This window comes from Carcharhinus amblyrhynchos, chromosome 29, assembly GCF_965287045.1.
Source record: "Carcharhinus amblyrhynchos chromosome 29, sCarAmb.v2.hapA, whole genome shotgun sequence".
NCBI lineage: Eukaryota > Metazoa > Chordata > Chondrichthyes > Carcharhiniformes > Carcharhinidae > Carcharhinus > Carcharhinus amblyrhynchos.
Window position 1 is genome coordinate 34,298,533 of NC_137352.1, and position 21,988 is coordinate 34,320,520.

At 41.3% G+C, this 21,988-nt stretch overlaps 1 protein-coding gene across 6 annotated transcripts in view; it reads right to left on the reverse strand.

Moving 5' to 3' along the window:
* The window catches only part of prdm10 (PR domain containing 10), a 151,054-nt gene that overhangs the window by 124,765 nt on the left and 4,301 nt on the right, over positions 1–21,988 (reverse strand). The window contains exon 1 of one of the 6 annotated variants that reach the window (XM_080214529.1): positions 10,044–10,199. The exons of the other annotated variants lie outside the window; for them this stretch is intronic. The gene's annotated coding sequence lies outside the window, so the exon portion shown is untranslated. Of the gene's footprint in view, positions 1–10,043; positions 10,200–21,988 lie in introns of those variants that run through there. 6 annotated transcript variants of the gene reach the window in all.

Genomic DNA, 21,988 nt, shown 5'->3' on the forward strand with positions numbered 1-21,988 from the left:
TTCAAGATCTGGACAAAGTGCTTTGGAGGGGAACTTGCAGGTGGCGATGTTCCCAGGTATCTGCTGACTTGATCCTTCCAGATGCTACTGGCAGTGAGTTTGGAAGGTGCTGTCTATGGAGCCTTGGCGAGTTCCTGCAGTGTATCTTGTAGATGGTACACACCTTTGCTACTGTGCATCAGTTGTTCAGGGGATGAATGTTTGTGGAAAGGGTATCAATCAACTGGGCTACTTTGTACTGGATGGTATCTAGTTTTAGTGTTGTTGGAGCTACACTCATCTGAGCAAGTGAGGAAAATTTCATCACATGCCTGATTTGTACCTTACAGATGGTGGACAGGTTTGGGGAGTCAGGAGGCAAGTTCTCACCACAGGATTCTTTGCCTCTTACTTATTCTTGCAGCCTCAGTATTTATACAGCTAGTTCAGTTTCTAGTTAATGGTAACCTCCAGCATGTTAATAGTAGGGGATTCAATGATAGTAATGCCACTGATGTCAAGGGGCAATGGTCAGATTCTCCCTCTTGCTGGAAATGGTAATCACCTAGTTCTTCTGTGGCATAAATATTATTTGCTACAGCCTGCATATTGTCCAGGTCTTGTTGCATTTGGACATGGACTGCTCAGTAATTTAAGAGTTGTGAACGTTGCTGAACATTGCACAATGATCAAGCGAACATTCTCACTAGGAAGCAGCTAAAAATGGTTAGGCCTAGGACTACTCTGAGGAGCAGTGATGTCCTGGGTAATATTGTAGATAAGGTGGTGTAAGGATATCCATACATTTTGATAAGGCAGGGCATGTATTTTTATTAAATATTTTTAAGACGCGGGTTGATGGGTTTTTGATAGGAGAGGGGATTAATGGTTATGGGGAGAGGGCGGGAAAGTGGAACTGAGCAGCGACAGATCAGCCATGATCTTATTGAATGGCGGGGCAGGCTCGAAGGGCTGGATGGCCTACTCCTGCTCCTATTTCTTATGTTCTTATTATATGTTCTTATGTAAGAGAACTGTTGACATTTAAAGGAAAACCAGTTGTAATCATAGGATACCTATGGAGGCTTCAGAAAAAACACACATAACGATTGTACAGTTGTGTAGTGTTCCTTCAGAACTTACTACAGTGGATGTATTTGTTCACGTTAGTCAGGAAGACATTTTCTTGTATATTGATGAAGTGAGTCAGGTTACTTAAGATTTGCGTCTAAGAGACATTTGCCTGACTCCTCGTGACAACATAAGTATACAAGTTAATATTTGAGATACTGGATCAGTTTAGTTATTGCTGCTTGCTGATAAGATTGTTATTCCCGATAGTCTGGTGAAAGTAAAAATACTGATAGGGGCCGTACTCACATACCAGATAAACTGGTTTCTGTTTAGAAAGTGATTAAAGTGACTTAAAACACAGAGTTGTTACTACAGGAGCTATTTCTAGTTTGTTGATTGAAAGGGTAGATTTTTTTATTGGGAAATTATTTGGCAGGTGATACAGCATGAACAACTCCGGGAGTTTCAGGACAACCTGTTGAAATGAAAGAAACTTGAATTGTCCAGAGGGAGCTTCCTGGATTATTCCCACATTGGGTGATAATGAGGCTTCTTATAAGATGAGGCAACATAAAGTAAGGAAGATGATTCCAATGTTCAATTAGCCAGGACTTCTTAGGAGGTTGTTGAGGATAAAAATCTTGAAAAGAATGTGGCTGACTTATTTAGTCAATCTTCTTCAACTGAAGTCCAGCATATATACTGGTTCACTGGAATTATCTGAGAAAGTGCATGTGGAGGAAGAATCAGGAAAGATTCTGGAATGTTATTAATATATTGATGAGAAAATGGGAAATCTCCTCAAAGAGCAGCAGATATAGAATGAATCGCAGTCCATCAAATTTTTGTCTCTCCTGGTTATTGCAGGGAACGTTTAAGATGATGAGATCCTGATGACAGGTCACTTAGGAATAAGACAGTCATGTTGAAGTTACAAAGCATTTTTACTGGCCAGGATTGCAGGGTGATGTGGTCGAGTTCTGTAAGACATATCATCGTGAAGAGTTCTAGCTCAGTGAAACAGCATTTGACTACAGATCACCAGGTCCGTGGTTCAAATCCACATTCTCCCTTTGGTGATTTTTATGGGCAGTATGGCGACACTGCGGTTAGCACTGTTGCCTCACAAAGCCAGGGGCCTGGGTTCAATTCCCGGCTTGGGTCACTGTCTGTGTGAAATTTGTACGTTCTCCCTGTGCTCCTCCAGGTGCTCTGGTTTCCTCCCACATTCTGAAAGACAGGCTGCATTGACCAAACAGGCACTGGAGTGTGGTGACTAGTGAAATTTCACACCAACTTCATTGCAGCGTTAATGTAAGTCTTACTTGTGACTAAGTAAATTTTAACATGTCAAATGGTTGGAAAACCCCAGCTGCTGATAAAGCTCCCTTGATCCCTATACCCATTTTTGATCAACCTTTACATAGCATTCCAGTGAATTGTGTTAAAAATAGGTATCAATATCTTTTATCATGTACACATCTAGGAGGCTCCCAGAGGCCATACCCGAAAGAAAGGTTGCAGCGAGGATAATAATTGAAGGGTTAATTCAGTCTTTCCACAATGAATGGATTGCCAGAGGTTTAATCTGATCAAGCGTCAAATTTTATGCCACGAATATTCCAGGAAACTATATGCAGTTTTGAAATAAAACAACTTCAATCAACTACACATCACCCACAGTCATCGTAATGGGCATCAGAAAGATGCCATCAAATCTTAAGACTGTGATCAAAGCCTTGAATCCGGAGGACGAGGATGGAGAATTTCATTTTTATTGCTGCATCTACTTGTCACGTATGTACCTTGTAACATACAATACCAAGAATGTAACAAAGCTAACAGTCAAAGCCACTAGCAACACAAAAAGGCATTTCATAGGACGAGTTTCTCAGCAACAAGATTAGCATGCTTTAGACAAACCAGATGAATACATCATTATGCTAACAGAAAACACCTTCGTTGGGTGACCTAACCATCAAGGGGAGACATGCGTGTTTATTTAAGATGAGGGGACAGACAACACATGGTGGTGTATGATTTCGTTTATTGGAATGGTGTGAGGAGTCACATGGGCAACCCAGTGAGAAAGTAAAACAGTCCAGTCATAGTGTAAGACTTATTAAAGACTATTTATTTACAATAAAGAAACAACACATATACACAAAATGGACTATAATGATCTAAAACAGTAACATATAGGAACTACTAAACACCTTATGTATAAATTACTCTTTCTGATACAAAGTAAGAGAACTGAACTCTTTCAGGACTTCCCTCTTCCCAAACATCCACTTAAATAGATCTACAAGTAAAGGCCAGCTTTTAGTTACGACACTAGTGATTAAGGAGTTAATCTGGGAAAGGTCTCTTTGTGTTAGCAAATGTATGGTTTTTAAACTGCCTGCACAAAGGTTTCTGCACTCTTGCTTCTTGTCTGCTTGCTGGAACTGGCTTCTAGACTAATCTGCCTCCTGCCCTTCAGTTTCTGTGACTCTAAAAAAGTGCATTCCTCCCCTTGATGGTTCAATCTTCTAACTAAAGGTGTTTTCTATTAGAATAACGATTTATTCTTCTGGTCTGTCTAAAGCCTGCTAATCTCATTACTGGGAGACTCACGTCCCATGAAATGCCTTTTGTGATGCTAGTGACTTCTACCTGTTAGTTTTATTACATTTAGTATTCTTGTTACTCAGCATTCATGACACTTCTGCATCAAGAGGTTTCAGTCCTTTTGTAGTCTGTAGACACTAAAAGGACCACTTAAAATTTATAAAGGAACAACGTCTGGATCAAGAAGAAAAATTACTCTCTTAGACCATTTGTCTAAAATTCAAAAGGCGGATTGTAAAATGCTCAAGAACACTTAAGGTTTCCAACACAAAGTGAAATATATATAACTATCACCAGAGAAAAAGTACAAAGAAAAAGAACTAATGGGGATAAAGACCAATAAGTCCCCTGGCCCAATGGATTACATCCTAGAATATTAAAGGAAACAGCTACAGAAATAGTGGAGACGCTGGCAATAATCTTCCAAGAATCCTTAAATTCTGGAAAAGCCACGGGGGTCTGGAAAACTGCCAACATAATTCAAAAAGGAGACAAAAAAAAAGCTAACTGTAGGCCAGTTAACTTAACGTCTGTCATTGGGAAAATGTTAAAGCCAATTATAAACGAATATAATAGCAAAGCATTCAGTGATACGTAATATAATCAAGCACAGTCAGCATGGCTTCATTAAGGAGAAAACATACCTGACAAACTTATTAGAATTCTGTGAGGTGCTAACTAGCGGAGTGTCACAGGGAGCTGTGCTGGGACTGCAATGAGTTACAATATGCATTAATAACTTGGACAAGTGAATGTACTCTGGCAAGTTGGCAGATGACAAAAATAGGCGGGAAGGGAAGCGGTGAAGTTGACAGAGTCTATAGAGCGATACAGACAGGCTGAGTAGGCAAAAACTTGGAAGATGGAATGTAATGTAGGAAAATGTAAATTACGCACTTTGGTAGGAAGAATGGAGGAGCTGAATATTATTTAAATGGAGAAAGACTGCAGAAAGCTGAGGCACAGAGGGATTTCAGGATCCTTCCAAAAGGCTAGGATGCAAGTTCAGCAGGTATTCCCCAAAGATCCTTAGGCAGCACCTTCCAAATCCACAAACCACTTCCATCTAGAAGGAGTAGGGCAGCAGATACATGGGAACACCACCACCAGCAAGTTTCCCTCCAAGCCACTCACTATCCTGACTTGGAAATATATATCCATTCCTTTGCAGTTGCTGGGTCAAAAATCTGGAATTTCCTCCCTTGTGGCATTGTGGGTCAACCCAATACACATGGACTGGAGCAACTCAAGGCAGCAGATCACCACCACCTTCTCAAGGGCAACTAGGGATGGACAATAAATGCTGGCCAGCCAGCAACGCCTGGTGCCCCACAAATGAATGGAAAAAGGAAGGCAAATGGAATGTTGGCCTTTATTTCAAAGGGAATGCAATATAAAAATAGGGAAGTCTTACCGAAACTACAGTTTAGAAAAAAAAAGAAACGACTTTATTAAGACATACAAGATGCTCAGTAGACTCAACAGGGTAAATGTTGAGAGGCTGTTTCCCCTGAGGGAGAGGCTAGGACCAGAAGGTATAATCTCATGGTAAGGGAGCGACCACTTAAGACACAGATGAGACAAAATTTCTTCAGAGAGTTGTGAATCTGTGGAACTCTTTACAGAGGACTGTGAAGGCTGGGTCATGAAGTATGTTCAAAGCAGAGGTAGATTTTTAATCAATAAAGGGAATCAAGGGTAATGGGGAAAAAGGTGACAAAGCGGAATAAGGATGATCACCATATCAAAACAGTCATGATCTCATTAAATAGCACAGCGGACATAAATGGGCCAAATTACCTACTTCTGTTCTTACAACTTGTGGTTTTAGATTATTTTGGATATTTGAAGCAATAAGAACTGCTAATGTAAAATATGTAGTATTTTAAACAGCTATGCAAGAATCCTTACTTCAGTAAGGCTTTTGAGAATAGATGCGTGATGGCCCATGTACTTTAGGGGGGAACTTACATTTTACGTAGGGATGATGGTCTTCAAGAATTAGGCTTCTCTGAAAGATGATTGAGTGCAAGAAGCAATTTGCTGCCTGAGACACAAATGATAGGGGACAAGAGTCAACAAAAGATTAATGAAAGGGGGAATAAATGTGTGTGGGATTGTTTGAGCAATTTTAGTTTAAATTTAGAACAAGCTGGCTGCAGGGAATGTCTCTTTCAAGCAGGATTCAGCTGAAAGTGTGTGTGTTGGCTAAAGTTATTTGAAAACCGGAGGACTTGACTCACAGCAAATCAGGCCTGAGATGAGAGAGAGTTCTTAGATAAAAGACTCCAGAACACTGGAGCTGGAAGCGATTTGATCTGCAGTGGCCATCCTTAAGACATAGCAATGCCAGTGTTGAATAGCGAATCTACAACTGTAGGAAGAATGGAGGCGATTAAGGGACAACCTTGTCAAAAGTCATCAGAAGACCCGAGAGATTCAATTCATCTCATCAAACCAAGTGGGTAATCTTCTAATTTCTGATAAGAATCTGAGTTGAATTCAGAGTGTACAAGTCAAAGAAGTGAAAAAAAGTGAGTTATGAACTTTAGTTTAGAGTGCAAGTCATGATGTTCATTGTACTTTTAATCTTTAACATAACTATTTAAGACTGAATACGATCAATATTCACAGTCTTTGATTTTGTTTTTAAAAATCACAAAATTCTTTTGGTTTATTTTTGGCCTTAAGTAAACGTCTAGTTTTCAGATTTACAAAAACAAAAAAAAATAAAAACAGGACTAGTCTCTCCTGAGATCATAAAATCCTGTAGTTCAACTGCAGTCAAAATCTTCCTGGCTGTTTATTAACTCTGAACCGGACCATTCCAATGTCTGCTTTGCTAGCCTCCCATCTTCCATCATTTATAAACTTTAGTTCATCCAAAATTCTGTTGCCCATATCTTATCTCTCACCAATTCCTACGTACACAATACCACTATGCTCGCTGTCCCATGTTGGCATCCAGTCCAGCAATTCTAAAATTCTCATCATTCTCAAATCCTCGACTCCCTTCATTTCTGTTCATCTATGCCATCCTTACAAACCTCTGCAATCGCTGCACATCTGGCCTCTTGCACATCCTTGATTTTAATCAGTGACTGGTAGCCATGCCTTCAGCTGCATAGATCCTGAGCCTCTTCCTCCCAGATACTCAAAATCTAGCTCTTTGATTACGTATTTATGTAGTACCTTTAAATGTAATAAAATGTAGCCAAACAGGCCATTTAAAATGGCGTTTTGTAAAGCACTCTGGGATAACTGGGCAGGAAACTAAACCAACAGGCTGCAGTTTAAAGACAGACAAACAGGCTGCAACCCTGATGAGTGAATACACAGGATATGGGCCATCTCCAGGATGAAAGAGACTTTCTGATCACACTGGGTGGTGTGCCAGACGCAAAGGCACCGTGAATCCTTATTTAGGAGGAAGGTATGTGACCTATGTGCCTACAACACATACAGGCATGGCCGCCAGGGACACACCCAGAGATCGGTGTGGTAGCACCTGATTGGACTCTTATCGATCAGGGTGATCAAGTCCTGATCGATTGATTGGCAATGGCCAAAAAAAGGGCGTGAAGCCAAATGGGGTATAAAGGATGCTGCACAACCAGGAATCTCTCTCTCTCTCGGACCCCCACGAACAAGCTACAATGACGGAGAGCCACCACACCTGAGAAGGGAGGAAAGAAAGAAGATCAGAGCCAGGGTACCACACCAGACTAAAGGACCAGACTACGCAGACAACTACCAAGACCAGCACACAGATAAAGGCCAGTATCTGTTTGGGTATTTGTCAGTCACACACAGTTAAGTCAAGGTCTTGTATTGTACTTGAATTCTAGCATTTCTGTAAGATAACTTATTGTTGGTCGGGTGGGTGATTATTGATTGTGCGGGTTTAAATAAATATTGTTTGTACTAATAAGACGTCTGCTCAAAGTTATTTGTCCACCGTATAAGGGTTAAAACAGGCTGATTTTTTTTTACAACAAAAACATCTCATGCACTTCACAGGAACAAAATAATGCAATGAGCTGCACTGCTTCACCATTAGTGTCCATGCCCTCATTAGCCTAGGTCCTAAGCTCTGGAATTCCCTCTCTGCACCTTCCCAGCTCTCTACCTCACTTTCCTCAAAGATACCCTTATCACCTTCCTCTTCCACCAAGATTTTGGTCATCTGACCCAATATCTCTGTGCATTAGCGTCATGTGTTTTCAAATGCTCCTGTGAAACACTTTGGAATGTTTCACACTTTATAAATACAGGTTGTTATTGATAAGCAAGGAATGTTTCTGATAGGAAAGATTTTACAATCTGCAATGGTGCATCATGGTGGAACAGCTCCAAGACTCATGAAGTTAACTGGATCCAGCACTGTAAAGCTGCCAACCTACATGCAACTCTACTTCAATATGATTCAGCCATTTCAGAACATCAAAGGAAAAAGAACAAACCAGAAGCTAGCAAACCATGGCATATATCAATCAGCTGATACTGAAGTTTAAGAATTTGAGATTAATGTAGGGGATGGTCTGTTAACAGCAGGTCTACACAAAAAGATCCTGGGTCAGAATTTGCTATCAAAATAACAATGCTAATTGTGCTCATTTTCTTTACAAATAGCAGCTTCAGGAGAGGGGCAGATGTGTGGTCAAGACAGAAGTTCAAAGTTTAGGTGTTCAAACTCTGCCGTTAGCTTCACGAAAATGGCATCTGGCTATCCGGCTCACCACTGTACACCCACTTAATGGTGTGACGTTGCCTTTTTTTTGTTAAGAACACAAGGATAACTTGGTCAACCTTGTTAGACAGTTTCAGATGAGGAGTATCCCACCAGTACAATGATTTTGATGAAAGCCATTTCATTACTGTGGCAGGGAGAATACCTGCTTAGAGGAATTCAAGTGCAGAATGGTGAGGAAGACATGGGCATTCGACGATTTTTGAGAAAAGTTAAACTGACAGTGGCCTAGTGATTAGCAAAGACAGAGGAATGAAGAGGGCATTTTAGAGAGCAGTGAAGATAGTAGTTTTGATTGGGAGGACAGCAACTAAAGGAGAGGGATCTGATGTTAGCTGACCTGGCTACGAAAATGTGAAAGTTGGGCAGTCAGCGGTTTAAGTGGAATAGAGTCATGGAGGCAGGTGGCGAGTCACATGAACGAGATGAGCTTGGACACAGCATGGCAAGAGATAGGGTAGAAATAGAAAAAGATGAAAGTTTAGGGCTAGGTCAATTCAAAACAGTACAAGATTGACCTGGTGGATGAGTAGAAGGGAAGCAAACAAAGACAAGAACAGAAAACTAACTCTCAGCAAGTCTGACAGCATCTGTGGCGTTGAGCTCACTGTTTCAGATTCCTGCATTAATTTACTTTCATCTCAAAAGGAAGCAGAGGCAGTCAAAAGATCCACGAGCACCTGGCACTTTAGTGGAGAAAAGGATGAAAGAAGCAGCAGGGGGGCAATTTAAAAAACAATCGCTTGTACTGAAGCAAGGCTGCGAATACCTTCACATCCCAGGCTGATATCTGAGTAGTGAGCAGGACCCAATAGTGTCTTCTGTGAGCCAACCAGATCTGACAACGAATGGTTAAACCAACTGTGACAATACATGGCTCAAATCTGCATTTTTTGGTCTTAAGCAGCAAGGTGACAGATATACTGGAGAATGATTCAGGTAAGACAGATTAATAAAAATAGGGCAAAGATGTGACTTTGCAGATCTGTAAATGCAGGAATGTAATAGCAAAAAGCTTGACAGTTGGGTATTCGAATCTGAAAATCTGTTTGATCAAAATCATGACTTCCTTGTAAAGTGTGGTGCCCAGTATTTTAAAACATTTTCCTGCTGGAAGCCTAATCGGTGTTTCATAACGTTTTAGCAGAATTTGCTTGCTTTCGTACCTTGTGGTTCTACAAAAGAAGTCAAGCACCCATTCGGCCATCTTCAAACATTTATGTATGTACACTTGTAGATCATTATGCTTTTGTACCATTTAACATCACCTTTCCTCATTTTTCACAACCATAATGCATCACTTTAATTTTCTGCACTAAATTTCGTGCAATATCTGTCCGTCCATGTCACCAGAATGTGTCCTCTGAATTCATACTATATTCCTCACTGTTTACTGCATTAGAATTCTACATATTTTCAAATTCACATCTATACCCAATTCCAGATCATTGAAACATATGAAAAGAAACAGCAATCTCAAAAGCGACACCCAAGGAACATCATCCATTCTTTCGGAATAAAAACCATTCATTGCTATTTGCCTTGAACCACTGTTACTTTCTTTTATCAGCCTGTACTTTTCAAATGACAATTAATTTTGTCTCGATAATAGCCTAAGAATACCCACCATTTACCTTAGCTGACTGGACAGCTTCATTCTTTAAAAAGATGTGCAACATTTCCAATCTGACACTATTCCCATATCCTAGAAAAATTGAAAAATTGTGGTCAACACCTCTGCGACTTCCACCCCAACTCCTGCAGGTTACCAAGGATGAATCCCGTTAGGATCAGGTGACTTAAACAGGCAGTAAATACACCAGGGTCTAAGTGGTGGATTAATGGAAATTAAAAATAGGTAGCTGGAACTTTAGGAACAGTTTTCTTTTTCACAAATGTAGAAGGTGTTCTCACAAAGTGGTAGCTTTCATGTGAACTCTGATGCTTTCTCAATGGTCCAATTATGTCAATAAAAATTGTATGTTTACAGTAAAAGATCTGAATACAAAACACTAATGCATTTATTTTGCATAAAATGAAAAGGATACAAGTAGACTCTAGAATAAAAAACATGGAGCAAATAACCTCAAACAAAAGTAGTCCTGGAATTGTTATGAAGGATCACCAGAAGACGAAAAAGAGGAAACCAGTTGGTGAACAGAATAACTGGTGAAGGATAAGTGTAAGTGATGAGAAAAACATCAGCCCATTCATTTCAGCTCATCATCTAGATTAGCAAAGTAATTTAGATTGTGTCCTTCCTAGCTGTTCAATCCAGTACTTTGTGGTCACCATTAAGAACACATTTCTTAATCTCTTATCACTCATTAAGAGTTTACTTCATAAAAATTACACTATCTGCATTCCTGCTTTTTAAAAAAATTCCTGGGATGTGGACAAGTCAGCATTCATTTCCTATCCTCAATTGCTCTGAAAAAATGTGGTTCTCAAAGTCTGCACTCCATGGGGTAAAGGTGCTCCCCAACAACACCGTTAGTTGGGAATCCCAGGATTATGACTGAATAACAATGCAAGAACAGTGACGTACATCCAAGTCAGGGTGAAGGGGATTGGAGGGGAACTTGGATGTAATGTTTTTTCATGCACCTGCAGATGGTTGTTGCAGGTTTGGGAGGTACTGTCAAAAAGGCCTTGATCAGCTGCAATGTAACCAGCGTAATAGGGAAGGATATTTAAAGGCGATGAAAAGACAAAGGGTTGTCTGGGCTCGAAACATCAGCTCTTTTCTCTCCTTATAGATATTGCCAGACCTGCTGAGGTTTTCCAGCATTTTCTCTTTTGGTGTTTAAGGTGGTGGACTGCATGCTCAGCAAGGAAAACACACAGGGGGAATGGTGCTGAAATTGTGCATCATTGTTGCTTGTATCCGTTTTAATTTTTGTTGTTAATTTCATAATTTTCTCATTCAGTACATTTAAAACTTGGCATCTCAATGTCCACTCCTAACCCAGTTTCTTTCTCCACACCCCAATAACAGTTTGAGCGTGTTCAGTTTCTTTTTCCAACTCAATGATTCAGACCTACCCTTAAATTTGTGCCAGTGCATTTCTTTATCCATGCATACTACATAAAATTTCACAATATTCTTAGCACGGTCTGTGTAAGACAGTATCAGAAATAAAAAAGTTTCATTGACACAGTACTTCTTATTCTCAGCATGTCCGAAAGCTCACCACAATTAATGAGAGCAGACACTGACAGAACAGTGTCCCACACTCTTAGACTGAAAATCCCCATTTATTTTAGTCCCCAAATGCAATAAAATGTCGTTACCTGTAAAATAACATTTTCTATCCGAAATCTTCTATAGCCCATTTTCTAAATTAGGATCAATGGCTGCACTTCATTGCCTTCTTCAAAAGATCAAGTTTCACACATTAAATCCAAAATTCACTTCCAAAAATCCACCAGTTAACCTCCCTTCTAGCCACCTCCTCAAGACATCCACATTTGCACATCACCAGATAAAATTTATTCATTCTTCACCATTTGTTCATCTTCCACAAGCAGGTCAGTCTCTGAGCAGGCTGACTTGTTGTCCCGCAAGTCCTTATTGTTGCCTTATTTCATTGTCCTCCTCAGCATCTTGTCAGACTTCTTTTTTTCCCCCATTACTCATGATTTGCTCCTGTATTACCAATTGGGTTTCAGTTTAGCTTTAATTCTTTTATTTAGACATGCAACTGTTCCTTTGATGCGTTAAAACTTTATTCTTTATGAAATATGGCAACAAAGCTACTTTGTACTTCAGATCTGAAAGGTCCTCAGCACTGATGAATCAACCCATTTGCTGAATTTTACCGCCTTGTCAATCTTGGTCAGATCCTTTCCGAGCTCACTGAACTTGGCCTTTTTCCAGTCCAGCATGCTTAGCATTAATTGTTCATTATCCTTTTCTACTTTTACATTGAATGTAATTTAGTTAAGCTGCCCTCTCCCAATTGTTCTCCTATTTTCATCAGTTATTTCTAACGACTTAATCAAGCAAAGCTTATTTCCTTATCAATGAAGAGATCTAGGAAGGACTGTTAGAAAGAATTCCGTAACGTGTTCCCCCACTGTAATCCACCATGCACACTCTCAACACCCTGCACCCATCTTACACGGTGGCAGTGGCTAGTACTGCTACCACACAGCACCAGGGATCCAGGTTCAATTCTGGCCTTGGATCACTGTGTGCAAACTCCACATATTCTCCCCACATCTGCATGACTTTCCTCCAAGTGCTCCAGTTTCTTCCCACTGTCGAAATGTGAGTGGGTTAGGTTGATTGGCCATGCTAAACTGCACCTTGTCAGGGGGATTAAGGAGGTAAATATGTGGGGTTACAGGGATAGGGCACGACGTGGATGGAATTGTTGTCGATGCAGGCTTGATGGGTCAATTGGCCTCCTTCTGCACTGTTGATTCTATGATCTACGAGGTCTGACAGCATCTGAGGAGAATAGAGACAAATTTTCAAACTTTGGCTCCATTCTCTCCTACAGATGGTGTCAGATATTCTGAGATTTTCCATTTTTGTTTCTAGTATGTGCAGTATTGTGCTTTTACAATTGAGTGCAACTTTGATGAGATTATTTAAGGAAAACCAGCATGGACTGGTTAAAAGCAAAATCATCTTTAACCAACTTGACTCAGTTTTTGAATACAGAATGTTGATGGGCATAATGCAGTCGATATGGACTTCCAAAAGGATAAAGGTAGCATGGAAGAACCACTACCTGCAAGCTTCCATCCAAGCCACACACAACCGTGACTTGAACCATGTTGCCATTCATTCACTATTGCTGGATCAAAAACCTGGAACTCTATCCCAAACTAAACTGAGTGTTCCTACTTCACATGGACTGCAGTGGCTCAAGGCAAAAATTTACAACCACTTTCTCAAGGGCAATTAGCAAAGTGCAACAAAGACCTTGTCAATGACACTAATTCCTTCATGGGATGCTAAAGGGGAGAAAAAAAATTCTGCCTTCATGGAAAGGGCAAGGGATGTACGAAAGAGCCCACATATACCTGACTGCCAAATTGCCTCCTACTCACCTGTCATGTACACTAAGAAAAGTACCATTTCATTGCTATCTGCATGAATTGTGCACCAGAACATCTTGCATTACAGCAGACTTCTTCCTCCTGTCACGACTCCTGAACATTTTATATTATGTTAAGGGTGGCACGGTAGCTAGCACTGCTGTTTCACATCTCCAGGGACCTGGGTTAGAACATAGAACATTACAGCGCAGAACAGGCCCTTCGGCCCACGATGTTGCGCCGACCAATTAAAAAGCAATGACCCTCTAACCTAAACCAATCCCTTTTCATCCATAAACCTATCCACGGATCTCTTAAACGCCCCCAAACTAGGCACATTTACAACTGCAGCAGGCAGGGCATTCCAATCCCTCACCACCCTCTGGGTAAAGAACCTACCTCTGACATCCGTCCTATAACTACCACCCCTTAATTTAAAGCTATGCCCCCTCGTGCTAGCTTTCTCCATCCGAGGAAAAAGGTTATCACTGTCCACCCTATCCAAACCTCTAATCATCTTATATGTTTCAATAAGGTCCCCTCTTAGCCGCCTTCTTTCTAACGAAAACAACCTCAAATCCCTCAGTCTCTCCTCATAGGACCTGCCCTCCATACCAGGCAACATCCTGGTAAACCTCCTCTGCACCCTCTCCAAAGCCTCCACATCCTTCCTATAATGTGGGGACCAGAACTGCACACAATACTCCAAGTGCGGCCGCACCAGAGTTTTGTACAGTTGCAACATGACGCTGCAGCTCCTAAATTCAATCCCCCTACCAATAAACGCCAAGACACCGTACGCCTTCCTAACAACCTTATCTACTTGATTCCCAACTTTCAGGGATCTATTTGATAAGGTTCACCATGGTAGGCTTCTGCAGAAAATGCAGATGTATGGGATTGGGGGTAATCTAGGTACTTGGATCAGGAATTGGCTAGCAGATAGGAGACAGAGGATGGTGGTTGATGGTAAATATTCGTCATGGAGTTCGGTTACGAGTGGTGTGCCTCAGGGATCTGTTTTGGGGCCACTGCTGTTTGTAATTTTTATTAATGATCTGGATGAGGGTATAGTTGGGTGGATTAGTAAGTTTGCTGATGACACCAAAGTCGGAGGTGTGGTAGATTGTGAGGAAGGGTGTCATAGTTTGCAGGGTGACTTAGACAGGTTGCAGAGCTGGGCCGCGAGGTGGAAGATGGAGTTTAATGCGGAGAAGTGTGAGGTAATTCATTTCGGTAGGAGTAACAGATGTGTTGAGTATAGGGCTAACGGGAGGACTTTGAATAGTGTGGAGGAGCAGAGGGATCTAGGTGTATGTGTACATAGATCCCTGAAAGTTGGGAATCAAGTAGATAAGGTTGTTAAGAAGGCATACGGTGTCTTGGCGTTTATTGGTAGAGGGATTGAATTTAGGAGTCGTAGCGTCATGTTGCAACTGTACACAACTCTGGTGCGGCCGCACTTGGAGTACTGTGTGCAGTTCTGGTCCCCACATTACAGGAAGGACGTGGAGGCTTTGGAGAGGGTGCAGAGGAGGTTTACCAGGATGTTGCCTGGTACGGAGGGGAGGTCCTATGAGGAGAGAGTGAGGGATTTGGGGTTGTTTTCGCTGGAAAGAAGGAGACTAAGAGGGGATCTTATTGAAACGTATAAGATGATTAGAGGTTTAGATAGGGTGGATAGTGACAGCCTTTTTCCTCGGATGGAGAAAGCTAGCACGAGGGGGCATGGCTTTAAATTAAGGGGGGGTAGTTATAAGACGGATGTCAGGGGTTGGTTCTTTACCCAGAGGGTGGTGAGGGACTGGAATGCTCTGCCTGCTGCAGTTGTAAATGCACCTAGTTTGGGGGCGTTTAAGAGATCTGTGGATAGGTTTATGGACGAAAAGGGATTGGTTTAGATTAGTGGGTCAGTGTTTTTTTTTAAAAAACTGGTCGGCGCAACATCGTGGGCCGAAGGGCCTGTTCTGCGCTGTAATGTTCTATGTTCTATGTACACATACACCTAGATCCCTCTAGGTTCGATTACCAGCTTGGGTCACTGGTTGTGTGGAGTTTGCACATTCTCCTCATGTCTGTATGGGTTTCTCCGGGTGCTCCTGTTTCCTCCCACAGTCCAAAGATGTGCGGGTTAGATTGATTGGCCATGCTAAAATTGCCCCTTAGTGTCCTGAGATGTGTAGGTTAGAGGGAATAGTGGGTAAATATGTAGGAGTATGGGGGTAGAGACTGGGTGGGATTATGGTCGGTGCAGACTCGATGGGCCGAATGGCCTCCTTCTGTACTGTAAGGTTTCTATGATTTCTATCATGATGATGACTAGCTAAATTAGGTTCTCACCCATTCAAGCCAAAATAACTTATTTGCACTGCATCACACCCCTCTGGAGTTATTACTAACTCACCAAATTTGCTTGAATGTTTGTGTATGTTTGGCCTTGGAGGGAGTGCAGAGGAGGTTTACTAGGCTGATACCAGAGTTGAGGGGGTTGAGCTATGAGGAGAGGCTGAATAAACTAGGCTCGTACTTGTTAGAGTTTAGAAGAATGAGGGGAGATCTCATTGAGACGTATAAGATGTTGAATGGGATGGAGAGGATAGAGGTGGAGAGACTCTTCCCACTCAGAAAGGACAGTAGGACTAGAGGGCACAGCCTCAGGACAAAGAGGGGGGCGGTTTAGAACGGAGTTGAGGAGGAGCTTCTTCACTCAAAGGGTGGTGAATCTCTGGAATTCTCTGCCCCTTGAAGTGGTGGAGGCTGCCTCGCTCAATATTTTTAAGACACGGGTTGATGGGTTTTTGATAAGTGAGGGGATTAAGGGTTATGGGGAGAGGGCGGGAATGTGGAACTGAGCCACGACAGATCAGCCATGATCTTATTGAATGGCGGGCAGGCTCGAGGGGCTAGGTGGCCTACTCCTGCTCCTATTTCTTATGTTCTTATGTATATACACCTCAATCCTAATCTTGTTTAGAAAATTATGCTCATTATTTTTCCTAGTTTTCTCACTGATCCCAGATATCCCTTGTCCCTTCTACAAATATTTGCATCTCAATTTCAAAGCCAGCAGGTGCTTCATGTTTCTCACTATCAGTATTTATTTCAGCTGAGGTTTCAACTTTTGTTGCAATCACTTATTCAATTTCCTCTTCTTTACAGAAGCCAACCTATAGTATGACCAGAGTGTGGGAAACTAAGTTAAATCCTCCAGCAGTGCTCTATTTACCTTCTCCATGAAAGCTTCATACTTGTTAATGACACAGTGATACTAAAATTGATGATTTTCAGAAACTTGGGCCACTTGCATAGGTGAGCTGAGATATGGGAGATAGAAGTGGATGAGAATGTAGATGAAAGGAACACATCTACAGTTAATATTTGTAAGCTGTGCTAAGTTGTGTGGGATGGTCGCACTGGACATTCTCTTTTGCAAATTTACACATATAATAAAACTAAGTTGAAGCAGGTAATGAAACGTCCTACTGTGTCAGGACAGTGGATTGTGGGATAGGGCCAAGTCCAACCATGAAGAATAGAGAAATGCTGACTCCACTTAGACAGGTGGCTAAAATCTCAAGTAGCAGAGGCTACAAATAAAAATGCAATTCAAATAGTGAATTCAAATTTTAAAAAAATCAAAGAAAACAAGCCAGACAAGCTAATCAGTCAGAACAAACCCCATGTTGATACTCAAGGATTACTTTACACAAACTACTGCTGTGAGCACAGGCTGATAGCACTAAAGAATCTATTTTGTCCTTGGCTGATGGATTAAAAGAAAATGATCGATTCTCTCAGAATAAGGCAGCAATCGACCTGCGTCACCCCATCTATACAAGACACCTGGTCTGTGAATAAATTTTGAGCAACTGGAGGATATTTTTCTCCTCACTGATAGCAGATGAAAAAGGAAATCAACTTGGTAATGATTACTGATTATATCTTGAAGGTACCTGGTGAGTATAAGAGTGTAGTTTTCTGACTTGAACTGACGGTATGGGGCCTCAGCAGCAGCTACTCAAATGGGGAAATGGGCATGGTGCCCACAACTTCTGGATTTCAATGTCAGTGGCCAAGAATTCCCACTGAGATCACAGAATGCCAACCCTGAAAATATATCAGCAAGAAGATATTTTTTTTTAATTTATACTTCCATAGGATGTGGGCATCACTGGCAAGGGCAGCATTTATTGCCCATTCCTAATTGCCCTTGAACTAAGTGGATTGTTAGGCCATTTCAGAGTTGTTAAAAGCCAACCACATTGCTATGGATCTGGAGTTACACGTAAGCCAGAGTGGGCAAGTACAACAGATTTCCTTCCCTGCAGGATATTAGAGAATCAAGTAAGTTTTTACAATGACGATAGTGGGTTACCATTACTGAAACTAGCTTTCCAATTCTAGATTTTTATGAATTGAGTTTAGATTTCACCAGCTGCCACATGTTAACAACCAGGCCAAAGACTCAAGTGTGTTGCGAAGTTGGCCTAAGTTTTACATTTGATTTTGGCACAGGTGAACAGAAGGCATTTCAGTCCAGGTACAAATTGAGTGACCCACTTGGAAGCTTTTATCAAACAAAGATTATTTACAAGCACAGTTAAAATACAACAAAAATTAGCATAACTTTTACCAATTACATGACAGCTTGCTATTAGGGGGTTGCACTATCTCTGTTGCTCCAAGTTCAAACACCATTCCACAAACATATACCCTTCTTCAGACTGGGCACAGAAACAAGTATGCTTATGTGATGCTTGATTTTCAGCTTTGTAACTCCTATGGACAGAAATCTAGGCCAGCAATTTCCTGAGAGGCTTACATACTCAAAACAGTCAAACTTCAGAGAGGTCATCTTAATATCTAGCAGCTTCCAAACCCTGCCACACACACAAAAACAGAAACTAACTCTGAAGAGGGAAAAAGCTGCTGTCTCTCTCAACTTCAAGCCACTTCTGAAAATGAAACTAAAACTGAAATGTTGTGTAGAAAATAGCTGTCCTTCAGTCATGAACTGTCAATCACCCCCAAAATCAAGCTCCACTCAGTAATCCCAAGGGACCATTAAAATCACAGAATACTGCATTAGTTCAGATTAAAATGAACATGATATCATGCTCCAGTAACAATAAAGGACACTGGCTACAGACAACACAATACCGACAAAACATCCTGCAAAGAAATATGATTAAATACATTTCTTAAAGGCACAGTATCTTCATGCACGCCATGATTTGAACCAGTCTTCCCACAGCTGTAGCTCGAGTTTCTGGTTACTTGTCCAGTGACATTATCATGACCCTACCACTACCCACCATCAAGTATACAAATCATGTACAAAATCTTCAGCTAAATTTAGAGTATTGCATCCAGCTATGGTAAGGATTTCAAAGCAATGGAAAAGGTACAGCTGAATCAATTCACCTGAACAAAGTACAACACAACACGGGAAACAGGCCCTTCAGCCCAACGAGCCTGCAGCGCCATTTTAACATTGCGGGTCCCCTCTTCCACCCATGACCCTTGTATACGCTTATGGCACTCCACATTGGAAACCAGATTGAGGGGAGACTAATTTAGGGACAATTTGTTACACCAATCAGCCTATAAGAGCACATCTTTGGGGTGTGGGACATAAGAACATAAGAAATAGGAGCAGGAGTAGGCCATCTAGCCCTTCGAGCCTGCCCCGCCATTCAATAAGATCATGGCTGATCTGTCGTGGCTCAGTTCCACATTCCCGCCCTCTCCCCATAACCCTTAATCCCCTCTCTTATCAAAAACCCATCAACCCGCGTCTTAAAAATATTTAGCGAGGTAGCCTCCACCACTTCAACGGGCAGAGAATTCCAGAGATTCACCACCCTTTGAGTGAAGAAGTTCCTCCTCAACTCCGTTCTAAACCACCCCCCCCTTTATCTTGAGGCTGTGCCCCCTAGTCCTACTGTCCTTTCTGAGCAGGAAGAGTCTCTCCACCTCTATCCTATCCATCCCATTCATCATCTTATATGTCTCAATGAGATCTCCCCTAAACCGGAGCACCCGGAGAAAACCCACGCAAGCACAGGGAGAATGCACAAACTCCCACAGACACTGGCCCAAATCCATGTATCAGCACAGCAAACAGTGATAGTCACTGAGCTGTCGTTTTGCCCATCAGCTGGTCCAGTTTAAGCGTACACTAACGACGTGAAGCACTAGGCTACTCTCGAAACATCCAAGAGCAGCCCTCACATGACCCACCGCGTGTATGCCCCTTGTTGGACAACAATGAATGTTCTCTCGAAAGTGGTGTACAATTATTGAATGTCATGCAGTTATCAGAAGCAGAGAAGGTCAAGAGGTGACGGAATGGAGACTCTCAATGTAATGATACAAGTGTACAAAATTAATAGTAAAAGATTGTTCCCTCTGGAATATGAAGAGAGGACATACATTACTGGAAAAAAATAAGAAAAGATAGCATTCTTTACCATCTTATATGGCAACTGAAGCCAAAACATCAATATTTAAACTGGAACTCAGCAGCTGTTGAAAAAATGCAGATGAGGTCAAATGGAAAAGGGCAGGGAAATGAGATTTCAGTTGAAATTTGCAGCTGAAGAGTGACCAGAAGTCAAATGATTTCTTCCTGTACCTTAATTTCCATGGATGAAACAGGTCTGATCAGGGGACACCAAATCACAACTACAACGTTAGAGAGTAAGAAAGATAAGCGAGTTGATTCTGGGTTAATGGACACCTTTATGAAGGGTTGGATTGGTATCTGTTCAGAAGAGACAATAGAGTTAACAGACAAATCTTTCAAGGTGGCAAGACAAATTGATAATGTCTAAGTGTGTGGAATACTTAGTTAATAGTGGCACTAAATATAAAAATCAAGGAAGTCTTTCGGTCTCAGCTGGGGGAAGCAATTCTTGTCATCACACTTTTAAAAGAATCTTAAAGTCATGAAGAAGATACAAAGAAAGTTTACTAGGGATGATGAATTTCAGTTAATGGAGAAATTAAGAAACTGGAATTATTTTTCTTGAGAAAAGGTTGGGGGTGAATCCAATTTTGAGCACCCTCATTATAAGAGATTTTATTATAAAGTCAGAGAAACTATTTCTTCTGGCAAGTAGGCTGGCAACCATAGGTCATAGACTTAAAATAATTGATAAGAGAACGAGAAGGGAAATGAGAAGAATTGCTTTTGCAGGGGGGTTGTTAATATCTGAAATGCACTACCCGACAGGGCAATGGGGTTTCACAGCATTTTCAAAAGACAATGGGGAATGTACGTCAAGAGGACTAATTTGTAGAATTAGGATGAAAAGGCTGGGGTATGGAACTGGGACATGGCAAGCCAGGTGGTTCCTTCTTGCAGCACTCAGTGTTCCTCAAAGCAAGGGGTAATAGCAGTGAGGTCCACAAGATCTCAGAATTGTTATGGTGCAAAAGGTGGCCACTGGTCAATCACATCTGTACCAGCACTCCAAGTGAGCATTATGACTTAATGCCATTCCCTATGCCTCTGCACACACTAATTGTGATGATACTGTACCTTTAAGAAATATAGTTATATCATGTTTCTTGATAAGAGACAAGGAGTTAATTTGTCTGAAAAAAAAGATGGAACTCCATGCTGAGACTGCAGGATAATAACTCAGTTTAACTACTGACTAAAATGTTTTGGCTCAGGGAGGTGATGGCCTAGTGGTATTATCGCTAAACTATTAATCCAGAAACTCAGCTAATGTTCTGGGGACCACAGCAGATGGTGGAATTTGAATTCAATAAAACAAAATATGGAATTAAGAATCTACCGATGACCATGAAACCATTGTCCAAAGGTGTGCCGGTTAGGTCGATTGGCCATGCTAAAAATTGCCCCTTAGAGTCCCGAGATGCATAGGTTGGAGGGATTAGTGGGCAAATATGTAGGGATATGGGGGTAGGGTTTGGGTGGGATTGTAGTTGGTGCAGACTCGATGGGCCAAATGGCCTCTTTCTGCACTGTAGGGTTTCTGATTCTATGATTGTCAATTGTCAGACTAACCCATCTAGTTCACTATTGACTTTTAGGGAAGGAAATCTGCTGTCCTTACTTGGTTTGGCCTACATGTGACGCCAGAGCAACAGCGATGTGATTTACACTCAACTGAACTCCAAGGCAACTAGGGATGGACAATAAATGCTAGCCAGCCAGCAATGCCCATGTCCCATAAATGAATAAAAAAAATTTTTGAAGAGTCTTTGAGGAATCTTTGAAGAATAGTGCTTAAGTTGGAACTAAGAGATAGAATTCTTAATTGCTAGACTATCTCGGTCATATTTAAGTACTTGAATTAGTGAAAGTTACGCTAATTATTTGTCATAGTTAATCTGTTAATCTAAATAAAGTTTGTTTTGATGAAAGCTTCCTAGTGTGTCAATAGAATCATACCTGGAGTGAAACACTTTATCCTCACATGAATGCCAAAAATAAAAAATAGTTGGGGTCTAATCTAACTTTCTAATATACCTTGGTGTTTCTGA